The sequence below is a fragment of the Lissotriton vulgaris genome, chromosome 2_1 (assembly GCF_964263255.1).
Source record: "Lissotriton vulgaris chromosome 2_1, aLisVul1.2, whole genome shotgun sequence".
NCBI classification, from domain to species: Eukaryota; Metazoa; Chordata; class Amphibia; order Caudata; family Salamandridae; genus Lissotriton; species Lissotriton vulgaris.
Window position 1 is genome coordinate 868,554,693 of NC_141687.1, and position 15,260 is coordinate 868,569,952.

Below are 15,260 nucleotides of genomic sequence, written 5' to 3' on the forward strand. Positions count from 1 at the left end.
GTCTGTAGCTAGCATGGCTAGGTTCTTCAGTTTCCACTTGGTAGTCACCATCACCACATAGGCTAGCTAGCTATGCCAGTGATTGGAAAAATGTTGTTCTGCGTTTGGGGCACTGTAATTCTTGTATGGTCATGGTTTTTACTGATGCTGGCATTGTAAAAAGGGCCAGGCTTTTATTCCATAGATGATTAAGCCAAAAGAGGACAAAGGGATAAGGGAATATATCTTTTTCTTATGCTTCAATGAGAACAGAAACAGAAATTAGACCAAATTCTTCCCATATTTTCACATATAGAAAATGAAAAATGCCTTTGTGATGTGTATTATTTGTAGAATATTGCACATAAACAGTCCTGCCTGTAATGCAGGTACCCTTTTAGCTGATGCAAGGGTGCCTGCATTGTTGCTAAGCAGCAACAAGTGTGAAAGCGCTGGAAGTCAGCTGAAGAGTGCCATATATGTGAAATATGGCCCTTCTGAGCTCTATCCCATTCACGTAATGCACCACAGAAACTTGCCTTGCTGCACTGCGTCACATGAATTCATACTAAATTTCCCCCTAGACCTGATGCTGCTGATCTTGTAGCACAGCTGTGTCTTCTCCTTTTCAACCCTGGATTGTGGGGTTTGATGATGTCTGGAAGGTGCACCCTTGCACCTAGATCCATGTTGGGTCCCATGACATTTTTTTAATCAATCTACTTGCAAGGGTACTGTTGTCAAGTCATTCTGTGCCCTGGGCACCCACCAACTTTTTGCTGTATGGTACTGGTGGAAACTGACTCTGAATGACCCTGGGATCTGCCTAACCAGGCCCAGGGCCAGGGCTACGCTGAAAGAGACACATTAGAATACAGTTAAAACACCTGCATACACTAGGGTACACAGTGGTATGATGGGGTACCCATGTGATTGGCATAACCCACACTATAAGCCGCTAGTATATAACAGGGCAGGGGATTGAAACTACCTAGAAGCCCACAGTATCCTGGGGCATGGCAGTTTGGATGCCAGCTGATTTTTCTGCACTTGCATATGTGCATTGCTGAAGCATGAGGGCAGTTTAAAAACAGCCCTAGGTGCCAGGACTGCTGTTAAAAAGTAAATTGTGCCCAAACTCGACTTTTGGGTTTGAGGCACTTAAAAATGGTTTACCTACAATGTTTGGGCATATTAGGTACCCCCAGGGTCTCCCCTAGGTGTCCCAGGGGTGGGTCCGTTATTTATAAGGTACGCCCTTATAAAATAAGTTTCATATGCCCTGTGTTAATTGAAATTTCACATTTCACTCCCCACATTGTGGGAAAGTGCTGCTCAAATTTCGACTTTAATGCTAGGAGCACTGGGGATGGAGAATCTGCAATATTTCTACAGATTCAGAACCCCTAAAGTCTCCCCTAGTTGCACATGGGGTGGGGTTCCTGTAGAAATTAGGGAAATATGTATAAAATATGTTTTTATAAGCCCTAGTGTTAGGAAACTGGCCCAGGTAATTTTCTCCATTGCAAATCCCCTGGCCCATAGATTAACATTGCAAGAAGTTATTAAAGAATAACTCCTTATAGGAAGGGAATAAAACTACCATTCAAAGACCTCCCAGAATGGTATTAATAAATCCAACAATATAATATTGTTGAATTCCTCCTAAAATGTACATCCAAGAAGTTAGAAGACGTTCTTGTTTGTAGGTCCAAATTCAACCTTCCAGTGGTCTGCCCTGATTGGTCAGAGTTAAGTGGATTAGCCAGGCTGCCTTGAAGAGGTGATAAAGAGCCCCTGCGGTTAACCAGTTCTGCTGGCAGGTCAGTGTGCTGTTCCATAGGAATGCCAGGCCTGGGGGAGGAGTCGTAAACTAAGTTCTTCAAAGAAGAGAGCAGAGACCAGTGTCCTTTAAAGCTCTGAATTTACTACTTCAGGCAGATGGTAAGATTAAGGAAGGTATGAGATGCAGTGGGGAGAGTCTAAGTAAATTAGCCATCCTCGGGATGTGTTTAGCCAGCTCTTACCTCCTTGCTGGAAAATCAGCCATTATGGATTTGGAAGAATGATGCACTCTGGGACAAAATAATGCCACACTCTACAGGATGTGGTCATAACTTTAAGGAGTTACCCTGCTCCCATTGGTCAGAAGTGACTTCCTGCCTGATTCAGAGAACTTGGAACAAGTATCTGAGAGGGGCAGAGCCTCCGAGATCTGCTGCTTGAAACTTACTGAAGCAAGAAGTTGCCTAGCTGAGAAGATTGTTGTGCAAAGACTTCTAAGGCCTGACCTATAAGGACTGCATCATCTGAAACTACAGCCCTGAGGATTACCTTTCTGAAAAAGGACTAAAGAGTTGACTCCCTGAAGGCTACAGGTTAAAAAAGCTCATCTGGAACATCACCAACTAAATCTGCACCTTGGACATACACCAGTGGATTTGTACGGGTTTTGTACCAGTGGATTGTGGGAGATGAAGTCCTTAACTTTCAAGGACCATCTTGGAGCTTCCAGGGGGGGCGCTAAAGGCGCACTGCGGAATGGCTGCCTGTTGAGACAGCTCCGCCGGTCAAGCTCATGAACTGACAATATATCAGCGGACAGCGGCGTTCTTTACCCATGTAACAGGCAGAAAAATAAATCGTAAGACATGCTGCACATTCAGGTGATGTAATCTCGCACGGAATGGGGCCACAGATGGAGATATCAGTGCTGGCATAATCGGCCCGGACTACATGACAGCCAGATAACATGGCGGCCGCCTGATAACTGACAGAGATTACGGCAGCGGGGACGGCTGACTCCTGAACAAGTTACACGCTGTAGCGGAGCCGATTGCATTGTGGCTTCCGCCCGCCGCTGATCATCTGTTGCCGGAATCCTCCCCTCAAAGAAACATGCTATAGAACATCACAGAGATACTGTTTGCGCCGCTGGGGAAAACGGAGAAAGACTGGACGTACGATAGTGCAGCCGGAGCAATCTCATAACACTGCAGGACTGCGGGCGGTAACGGAGGCGGGTGAGATTCCTACGTATATGCAGAATCCTTGAGGCCAACATTATGGAAGTGCGGCGCAACAGTGAAATACAAATGCGCAGCCAGATTTAAATGCTCCACAATTGAATGCATGATCGGTGGCGACCTTCACAGCATAAAATGGTGGACATGAAACAAACATTAACATAGAGTGCCAGACTCTTTGGTAAAGCTTCATTTTGTGCACAATATTTCACTTCGGAGTGGAAATGATTGCATGTATACAGAATATGTGAGCACATGGACAGTGACAGGGTATGCAAGATAGCACAGCGCTGTGACAATTAAGCATGCCTGGTCTACAAAATGGCGGTTACAGGTCGAATCACCACACCGCGCTTCATTATCTGAGCATGCCAATAATGATAGCTGCACCATCTAGCTCATTGCAATGATAGGTTGGGTGGCAGACACACTATCAGTATACCAAATTCATCCTGCTCTATAACTAAACCACTGCAAACCAGTTACATCACAGCCTCATTCCGCACTTAACGTGCGCACTGGAGCAGTGCCTTGATTGCGCCAGGGCGTATCATCTGCCATCACAGCCTGGCCCTGGTCCGGTCTATGCACAACGGTTACCTGCCACCCTCACAACAGCAGCTCGGAGGCCCCCCAAAGTAGATGACTGAAGTGTCACACACGCCCCAGTACTGATACATACCAGCGTACCGTATATCCTAGCGTGCACTTGAATTTTCAAATTAGTGCGGCGGCCTCTACTTGTGTGCAGAGAACTACTCATCGACTCCTTGAGAAAGTGAAGTATCTTTGCAGCCCACAGATAAAGGCACCCCGTCATCATGGGGAAACCTGACAGACAGCACCCCAAACTCACTTTTGAGTCGAAGAAACCAACTAAGGGTGCACCTTCACATTCTGATACAGAAATGGAACAGGAAGACACTTCTAACAGCACCATGGAAGCGGTACTTAAAGCGATACAATCCAGTCTGCAGTACATTAACGGGAAACTAGATAATCTGACCCAGCGAGTGGACTGCATGGCTGCGAAACTAGACAAGCAGGGAGAACGGCTGGATAACACTGAGGGCCGCATCACAGCGGTGGAAGAAGAAACAACCGCTACTACTGGCAAATGCAAAGAAATGGAAAAAGTCCTGGAAGTAATTAAGACTAAAGCTGAGGATTTAGAGGCAAGATCACGCCAAAATAATATACGAATAGCGGGTGTGCCGGAATCCACAGATACTGGAAGGATGGAAAAATATGTGGAGGACATGCTCAGGTCAGTGTTCGGGGAGGACAGTTTCTCCAATGTTCCAATGTGGAACGTGCGCATAGAGCCCTAGCCCCACGTCCGCCCCCAGGTGCCAGCCCACGCCTAATCATCGCACGAATTTTAAATTACAGGGATAGAGATGCAGCACTCCGGATGGCAAGAGAGAAGCAGCATATAACGTACCAGGGAAACAAGTTGGAATTATATCCCGATTTCACAATGGCAGTCCAGCAAGCAAGGAAGGAATTTGCACAAGCCAAGGCCAAAATGCGCGAGTTGAAGGTGGAATATGCTATGCTTTACCCTGCAAAGCTGAAGGTGACATGAGAAGGGAAAGCGACTCTGTTACAAACCTCGAAAGCGGCACTGGACTTTGTCAAGAAAATCCACTTGAAACGCAGAGAACGTCGATGAGAGGAGCAAAATCAAGAATCGGACTGAGAGCGATGATCTGCCGAAAAAGTAATGTGAACTGCTGATGGGGATTATTCCCAGGAGAAAACGCTTTCACAATCAGTGCCCATCACAAGGGTCAGTGCATTTGAGTTATAGGTGGCATGGAAAGACTGGGTCATGACTGGGTCATGTCTGCGTACGTAACAGATCTCAAACGAGGATTGCGGATTGAGGATCTAAGCTGTGCAGAGGTACGAACTTGCAGGTCAATGCGGCCTCCGTTGATGTGGATACACACAATGTACTACTGTCGTGCTAATAAAGGTAATGTGCAGGGAACCTGCTTTGCTGGCGGACTGCATCCAATGCCTGTCACTCACTGCCTTATATCACTGACAGGTGTGCAGCGGCCAATGCCTAATGACTGATCAGACTGAAATTCTTTTGATTTCTGCTGCATGCCTAAATGCAGCAACAGAATTTACCAAAAGACTCAAGAGGTTCTGTTTCCAGGTTACTAATTGCTAAATTTTTACGCTGCATTGTTATTGTTGCTTGACCACATCCACCATGGTGGATGGTGTTGTGTGCCCATGGTAGACCCTCCAATGGGTTTTCCCCAACTGGGTAATGGTTTTGTTGTGGGTTTTGTAGGGGTATGTCTTTGGCATATTTGGGGTGCTAAAGTGGGAGTGGGGTTGAGGGTATGTTCTACAGATCAGAGATGCAACGCCAATATCCAGGGATGTATGGATCGTAAACCTTGGGGAGATACCTGTCATCCTAATGTTGGTACTGTAAGTGATGCGTTTACATGGGGATTGGACATTAACTTGAGATATGGCTGACATTCGGCAAAGACCAGCCAATTTAACTCTATTAACTGGGAATGTGCGAGGATTAAACAATCCGAAAAAGATAAGACACATGTTTGCTTACCTGGATAGACTGCATGTTGATACTGCTATGCTCCAAAAAATGCACTTAGCCCCCTATTCCAATTGCAAACTAGGGCATAGATGGGCGGAGTCTTGTCATCATTCTACGTATTCCACAAATGCAAGGGGGTGACCATATTGATCAAAAAGGGCACAAATTTCTCCCTTGAAACATCTGAGATTGACTCCATGGGTAGATATGTCATTCTTAAGGGGGTGCTAAGGGAACAGAAAGTAGTGCTCATTACATATGGCCCCAATACAGATGCGCCTGACTTTTTTCATGAAGTTTGGCAAAAACTATATGATGTAGCTGATAGGACACTTATATGGGGAGGAGATTTCAACTTGGTCCTGAATGAACGATTGGACAGGTCAGATGCTACAGTGGAGCCCCACAGGAAAGCCATGCGGAAATTGAATGATATTATGTCGGAACTAGCCGTGTTTGATCTGTGGCGCGTAAAACATCCGGTAGGGAGAGAGGCCACGCACACTTCGGCTACACACAATAGTTGGTCCCGCATAGACTACTGGGTGGGATCACATAATGCGTCGCTCTGGACCCATGATGTCAAACATCTTCCAAAGACGCTATCTGATCATAACCCTGTTTACTTATCTCTTCAGCTACCACATTATATTCCACCACCATATAGCTGGCGGTTTAACTCTAAGGCAATGACAGACTCGCTATATAGAGACACGATTTCAAACGCCATATCGGAATTCTTCCTCATTAATGAGCCTTCTACAGATGATCCCTGTCTGCTCTGGGAAGCTTTTAAGGCGACTCTGCGGGGAGTGTGCCTATGCACTAATGCAGGGATATTGAAAGATATTCATCAGCAGTTAACCAAAAGTGAGAGTAGACCAAAAGAATTAGAGCACTAATACGAACGATCACAGAACCCGAAACTGCTGGGAGAGATAAGGGAGGTGCTAACGGAACATCAATCTTTAGCCGAGGACGAACTCAAATTTAGGACGAAACATGCCAGAGCTAGAACTTATGGCGAGGGGGGTAGACCAGGGAAGGTACTAGCAGCAAAAATATGCCAGGGCCGGCATCCGCCAACAGTATTGCAGGTCAGAAGCTCAGCTGGGGAGCTGCAAACCACTCCTAAGGGTATGCTGCAGGAATTTATGGCTACATGCAGCTCAATTTATAAATCACGTCACTCTGCCACTACATAGGAGATAATGGCATACAGGGAGGATGTGGCCATTGCGTGTCTATCGGACGCCCACAGGCAATACCTTTCCCTCCCAATCACTGTAGAAGAGGTTACAGAAATTATTAAATCATTACCCAATGGGAAAGCTCCGGGCCCTGACGGATTCACGGGTGAATTCTATAAGGCATTTGTGGATCTGTTAGCTCCACGCATTGTCGCTATGCATGGGGATGCATTCGAGAAATCTGTTCTCCCGCCCACTCTCCGAGAAGCGGTCTTAGTGACACTATTAAAACCTGTGAAAGACCCCACGAACTGTGAATCCTACAGGCCACTGTCACTAATAAACGTAGACTCTAAAATTTTGGCCAATCTACTTGCAGTGCGCTTACAGCCCCTTATGACCGCGTTGGTGTTGCCGGACCAATCTGGATTTATTCCGACCCGGTCCACAGCTCATAATACTAGAACACTGTTTGCCCTGGCACACTACTTAACACCCGATACTAAGGCGGCCGCAGTAATGTTGGATGCTGCTAAAGCTTTTGACTCCATAGAATGGCCCTATCTTTTAGCGGTCCTCCAGAGAATGGTTTTTCCTCCCATTTTTTAGCAGTGGGTCAAGATTCTCTACACCAAACACGTTGCTAGGATCCGAGTCAACAACTATGTGTCCAACATCATCACAATAGAAAGAGGAATGAGGCAGGGCTGTCCCTTGTCGCCACTCTTATTTGGTTTAGCTCTGGAGCCTTTAGCTTGTAAAATTAGACAAGGACATCATTACTCGGCCTTGCAATTTTTAGAGAGACCCCTACATATATCTATGTATGCGGACGACATGCTGCTCTACGTGCGAGATCCAGAAAGTAATTTGGACCCACTGCTAAGAGAATACATTAAATATAGCCGGCACTCTGGGCTCCAAATAAACTGGGATAAATTGATTATAATTCCCCTCACGAATAATACAACTCCATATACTACTGAGTTCCCACTGGAGTGGCAGCAAGACTCAGTGCGGTACTTAGGAGTGTGGTTTAATGGGGATCCAGAAATTGTAATACGAGACAACTATGGTAAAGCTGTTAGCACTATTGCAACCAAAATTGAACGATGGATCCAGCTACCTTTAACGCTGGCTGACAGACTAGCAATAGTCAAAATGGTTATACTTCCTAAATTTTTATACCTGTTCAATAATGTTCCCATTACTCCACCGCCTGAAGTGTTCCGGCAGATTCAATCTTTGCTTATTAAATTATTTTGGGCAGGTAAGCAGGCTAGGATTGAGTTGAGAGCTCTAACATTACCATACTCAAAAGGGGGTTTTAAAGTGCCTGATTTTAAGCTATATTATCTATGTGCACAGGCCCAATACGCCTATCACTGGTATCATAGGACTCCTTATCTCACTCACACAGCCATAGAGGAGAGTGATGCACACCCTATTCCATTAACTGCAATCCTAACGCATAACGGCCGCCCCTGCACAGTAAAGACATTAACACGGTGGACAAACAAACGCTGCCTGGCATCAAATAGGGAAGCTAACGCACAAATCTCCTATATACGCTCCTGCTCTCCCATTGCCACATCATCCTAACTTGTCAGTCACTCAGGAGGAGGTGGGTCTGAGACTGTTGAAACAGATAGGAATTGATACGCTAGGGGATTTATATAATGAAGGTACATTTAAACAAATGCAAGATTTTGATTATGTTAGTAATCAAACTTTACTATCCCGCTTCACAATTCCGAGACTGCAAGGTGCAATCAAGCAACACTATCCCACATACCCAACGGAACTCCCACAATTGTACGCATTACAATTAATCCTCACATCTCCCAATGATAAAAAGCTTATCTCACGGCTATATACGGTGGTGCAAGAGGAGATAGCAGACACTACACACACAGCATGTGCAAGATGGGATAGAATATTAGACACTCAACTGACAGAGGAAGAGTGGCAAGAAGCTTGCTCGGTTACCGAAAGATTAACCCCTAACGGCAACTTGAGAATACTACACTATAAATATCTGCATCAAAACTACCATACACCAGCACGTCTTCATAAATATGGCTTGCGACCAGATGCACATTGCAAAAGGTGTAGACACGAAACCGCAGACTTTATGCATCTGGCATGGGAATGCCCATCTGTGATGGAATACTGGGGGAAAGTTACCGAAATGTTGGGCGGTATGGTCGGTGTCCCCATTAATTGCTCAGTTCGTACCTGTCTGTTGGGCCTTTTACCTAATGTCAGAGCGGCAAGACGAAAGTTCTGTTTGATTGCATTATTGTTGGCTAACGTCGAATTTCAATGGCACACTCCGACGACTGCCCAGTGGATCCGTGACCTGTCATATTGCCATAAAACGTTGCTCACCTATAAGGAAGAACTGCCATTAGGTTCACACCCAAGAGACTACTAGTCCTACCTGGGTGCCTATTTGCAAAATATTACAGATGTACAGTCAGTATAAGTATCACTGTTTGTACCTGAGGATGATGATAATTTGGACAAGTATAGGTTTCCTTTTTTTCTGTATATGCTATAAGATGATTGATACTATTCCGGGATGTGGGATGCAGTAACATGATGATCTGTATGTTTGTTTACTTGAATTTGTTCTTTTACTGAAACTATCAATAAAAAGATTTTAAAATAAATCTTGGAGCTTCCAGACTCTTGGAGTGAGTTTGAGACACTTTGGGACCCCTCAAGGAACTTCAGGAAGAAGTTCAAAAGTTTGGAGAACTTTGGAGCAACTTTGAAAAAAAGCTCCACAGAGGGACCGACTCAACCTGGCCAGCCAGGCCGCCTGCCTACAACCGCGAGCCGGCCAAGCCAACCAGGTTCGTCCCGCTAAAAGCTCCATCGCACCAACTTCCAGAGATTGACCGGAGCCAGAAGGAATATGAAGCCGGCAAACCCTCACCAGATCTGGCTACATGAGGAGCATCGAGAAAAAGCTCCAGAAAAGTTTCTAAGTCCATTGTAGAAAAGGTGACCCGGAGCAACCGCGAACGGCAAGCCGCCCAGGGCTCCATCGCAGTCAGCCTGGATTCCTGGGTTGTCCCGCTGAAGCGATCTTGAAAAATTTTCTACGTCCGCTCCAGAGAAGTTGACTGGGACCTCATCACAAGTCAATCTGACGACCCCTCACTTTATCCGGACTGGCTGGGAGCTTCGAGGGACCTCGCGAGAAAAAGCTCCCTAAAAGTTTCTAACTCCGAAGGTAGAAACTGAAACCGGGACCTGGCGCAAGCTGTAGCCGCCCAGGGCTCCATCGTGGTCAGCCTGAAACTTTGACTTTGCTGCGATCTATCGCCAGCAGGTATCACAATATGATGCTATAAACTTCTAAGTGCTATATTTCATTAAATCTTTGAAAATTCATATCTCCGGTTCCCTACATTTCATTTTTGTGGATTTTGTGTCATTTTAAAGATACAAGTATTTACTATTTTTTTTAATTGGTGTTGGATTTTTATTATGCGTTGCTTTGAAATTGTGTTTTAAATGCTTTACATACCTGTCTTTGAAGTTAAGCCTGTCTGCTCGCAGCCACGTTACCCAGGGTTGAGCATAGGAATACTTTTGTAAGACCTATGCTGAGTCGTACCATGTGTTAGTGGTCTTAATGCAACTGGCAGACCTACATTTTTTCTACCAATAATCCACTTTCCAACAGGCACACAGCCTACAGCTTAGCTGAAGGCAATTTATTTGTTAGGTTTTTCAGACAATTTCGAGGGGAGCCCTTAGGAGAATCCTGTTCCTTTAGCATCCAGCACTGAATTTAACATGTAGTATCTTTGTGCAAGCTTCCATGGTGGCGTAGTTTGTATTCAGTATGCTTGGGCTACGTCTTCCATTCAGTCCTGTGCCTTACAGAGCCTTGACCCCTTTGATTTGTCTACTTCCCGCCCTTCTTGCGCACTTCCATGTACCATTTCTCCTTAGATCCCATTCCAACCTGGATCTATTCCCTGCATTTAGTCCTTTAGCTTCCCATGTGTACTCCTTCTTGGTGTTGTCGCCTCATCCCACCTCAACATGGTATGAACTTTAGTATACTTCTCTTTCTGGCTTACTCTTAATATTGTGTAATTTCTTTCTTCCACTCCCCTGTACATACTCGGAGTATCCCATGCAATCAGTTGTATTCCTTTCCTTCTTTATTCTTTGGTGGTGCCATTTTCTGCCCTATATCTCTTCGTGCTTTGTTTTTACTTTGCTTTGTTTTTGTGACTGGGCTCCTAGACACACTCATGCTTCCTATCTTTCTTTTACACAATAATGCATTTTTCCTCACTTGGTCCCATTGAGATCTTACCTCAATATCTATCTCCCCTGTGCCACACTCTTCTTCCTGTACAATTTGTCTACCTGGTCCCTCTAACCATTGCAGTCTGTTTTCTCACAAGAAGTTACTTACATTTGGTAATGCCTTATCTGGTAGAGACTCTACTTAGCTGAAGATTCCTAACCATAGAATATTACCTAAGAGTCAGACTAGATCCAGAAGATTTCAAGCAGTACCCTTGCACACTGAAAGGTGGCCTCATTCGGCTCTGTGCTGGTGGTGTCTGCACCGGCAATGTAATGCGTGGTGCCTATATAAATACCACCCTGGAGCACTGATGTCAGTTCCTTTTGCGACTTTCCACCCCATGAATGCAGAGCTATGATGAAGACTGACAACTGAACTGAAATTCGAAGGCCCTTAGAAGGGTGACCCTCGTATTGTAATCAGGTCTGCGATCATGGAGGATGGGATGACCAGTAAGCAATCTACAGCTACATAGATACTCTACCAGATAAGGCATTACCAAAGGTAAGTAACTTGTTCATCTGATAGAGATTTCTAGCCACAGATTCCTTACCTTAGAATACAAAACTGAAGCATTTTTCCTGGGAGGTGGGCATACAAAGCTAATTTAAAGCAGGAAGTCCTACAGGACTAAGCAGACAAAGTGCCCTTTACAAAGGACCTGACTATTCAGGCAGTAGCGCTTGGTAGGCATCTGCAGAGATGCCCATGTTGCTGCCTCACAGATGACTAGGACAGAGACTACTTAGGCTAATGCAGTGGTTGCAGCCTTGGCTTTAGTGGAATGAGCAAGCAACCCCTCAGGGGTTTGCTTCTTGCCCAATACATAGATGTTATTTGTGCAGAGCACTATCCCTCTTGAGATGGTCCATTTCTGCACAACCTTCCCTTTCTTAGCACCTTTGTACCCCACAACGAGTTTATCGTCCACCTGGAAATCTTTTGTGCGATAAAGTTAGAAACAACAACTCTCTTTTTGGGTCCAGACAATGGAGTCGCTCCTCCTCCTTTGAAGTGTGAGGCGGAGAAAAAAAGTTAGGCAGTGTGATGCTCTGGCCTAAATGGAAAGGAGTCACAACCTTCGGGAGTAAGGAGGCATGTGTCCGGAGTACGAGATTGTCCAGATAAAAGATGGTGTAGGGAGAGTTTACATAGAGTGGCTGCAATTCCCTGACCATTCTGGCCAATGTAATGGACACTAAAAAAGCAGTCTTGATGGTTCATCAATGGCCAGAGCAAAGTGTGCACACAATAAGACACAATGAAGCATGCTGAATGGCCTGGGAGGAAATGTATGTTGCAAACCTTTGAGGAACCTAGCCACAAAAGGTGTCTTGAACAAAGAAGATTGTCTGTCAACCACAAAATGGCTGAAATGGCCTGAAAGTAACTGTGCCAAGAGCAGGGACCGGCAGGGCCAAGAATAGACTAAACAGGAGAACCTGAGAAAGGGGAGCAGTTAGAGGACTAATGTTCCTAGATAAACACCATGCAACAAATTTATCCCAGCGGGCTGGCGTATACCCACTTGGTGGAGGTACGCCTGGCTGCCAGATTAACATCTCATACTTTGTGAAGAAGTTTGAAAACTGTCAGCTGTTAAAGCTCAATCTTCAAAGCTAAAGTTGAAGGGTGTGCAGGTTCGAGTGTAGGACCCCCCGTTGCTGCAACAGATTTTCTCGATGATGCAGCCTGATCGGGGGACCGATAATTCAAGTCCAGAAGCAGGTTCATAGAAAGCCGAAGGCCTGTTTCTTCACTGGAGTCCGTACTTCTCCAAGTACAGTGGTGGAGGCCTCGGCTGCTACCTGCTGTGTCCTCAGCCCAAATGTTGGAACCCCCTATCTGCATGTCAGCTCTCAGAAGAGAGAGCATCATGTCATAGGAACTGACATGTGTGGCAGGGCTTTCTTTTCTGATGATGCATGCATGTTACTCAGTAGAGTGTGTACCTGCTCGGCTTAGGGTCTAGAAAAACTAATGCTTTGAATGGTGATAATACTCAACAGAGAGTGCAAGATGGTTATATTATTTTTCAGGCAGTTAGGCTTTACGTAGACCAACAAACAGCAACGCAGCATATGAAACTTCCATTCAGCTGTTCAAAGAGCAATGTGTTAGAAGCAGCATTACAAGGTCATTCAACCCATGAAAGAGCATCTTAAGAGGCATTTTTCGATACATTTCCTTACCGTTCATATATGCTTCTAATTGAGGCATTGTTTGTTCTGTGATACAGATACATCAGACTTAACAACTTCCACAAACATTTCCAAAGAGAATTATTGATGAGAAAGTTGTAAACAGACCTACAAGTGCAAGCTTCAAATGTATTTAGTGGTACGATATGAATTGGCGTAAAATATTTTGGGACACTACTACTCACACACCAATATAATAATTGTAAAGCTGCTCATATTTTCCATATAGGCTGTAGGTATGGTTTAAGCAAATTCATTACCAATAGTATGGAAGTGCAATAAAAATATGTTTTTAGTTTTTCTAATGTTCTTTTTATTTGATAGTATGAGTGCTGGGATTATTATTATATATTTGCCATATTCTGATGCACAAGGTTTTTATGTGCAGATTGTCCATATTGTCTATTCTATTATAAAAAAAAACACCAATAGTTGTGATGTTGACTGCTTTCAGGTTCCAGGTAGAGGCTCCTCACATTTACAAAGACTCCTTTCAGATAAGAGCTTCTCTGAAAGGACTCTCGGACTCATAAAGTCAGGATCGAGATGAGCATAACTAATTGCAGAGAAGAGTGAGATACGCCTGCCTTTTTTCCTATTCTCTGAAGGTAGTGTAGGAACCAAGTTCCCCTTGGAGTTATGTGAATCTTTGTGGATGTGCCCTGCAATTTGGGGGTTCACAACACAGTGCAGTCGGTCCCTGCTGACCACTCGTGGTCCAAAAGACACACAATTGATGGACGGAATGCAGAACAAATCAAAACATTCACCCCCAGTCAGGGGATCTAGGTTAAATCCATCATCTCTTTGCTCACCATGCCACCCCAGTTTAGACCTGGCCGTATGCAAATCAGTCTTAATCCTGTGCCTCATGGGAACAGTCCATCCCGAACTCCCAAGCCAGGTCCTCCCTGGACCGGAAACAAGCATCCTAGGACCCGTTTTGGGGTTACATGGGTCCAGTGCTCTCCATGCCACTGGAGTCAAGCTATCCTGACTGATGAGGGTTGAAAGCCCGAAATCAGTCCTAGGATGCTTGTTTCCAGTCCAGGGAGCACCTGGCCTGGCAGTTTGGGCTGGACTCTTCCCATTGGGCGCAGGTTCAAAACTGATTTGCATATGGCTATGTCCAAACTGGAATGGCATGGTGAGCACAAAAAAATGATGGAGTTAGGCCCAGAGCTCTGTACTGAGGTGAATGGATGACATTGTTCTGCATTCTGTCCATCAATTGTTCTTTTTGCATCTGCCCAATCATGGTGGGCTGAACCAACTTCACTCGGGTGGAAATTGTCACGTGGGTCTGCTTGAGACAGTTCATAATGATAATCAGCACCTGCCCCTTGTTACTGACACTAGAGAGCTCGAACCCAGAAGGATGGAAACACCTGGGAGGAGGACTAGGGCACAAGGCACAGTAGCTCAGTAAAGTAATTGTAGCTATAACCTGTTCTTTGAAGCATTACATTTTACATTTGTATAAAGTTATTTTTCATAAGTAAAATAAAGCTATGGGTTAGATGATCAGTTACTGCTTTGAAGGCCAATAGATGACTTTCGAGTTTACATACCCTCACACTACCTCACTCACTAAGAAGCCTGGAACTGCTTGCCACTGCTACAACTAAGAGTGAAGTGTTAAAGAGATTGTACATAGCCTAGTTTGCACAGCCAAAGGTTCACTGTAGCCTTTTAAATCAGAGGTAAATTACCACAGGCCTCAGGCCCAGTAGCCCCTGCTTGCCCATTGGCCACCCAAACAGGGTCTAACACAAAACACACTAAAAAGATGAAACTAAGAACTCAGTCATTCTGAAGAACTTCTATTTATTGACAACCAATGTAGTTTTATTGGTGAAGATAGTTTAGAAAAAAACTTCATTAATCATTGCAAAAACAAACATTGACAAAGTTTCAGGAAAAATATTTTTTTCA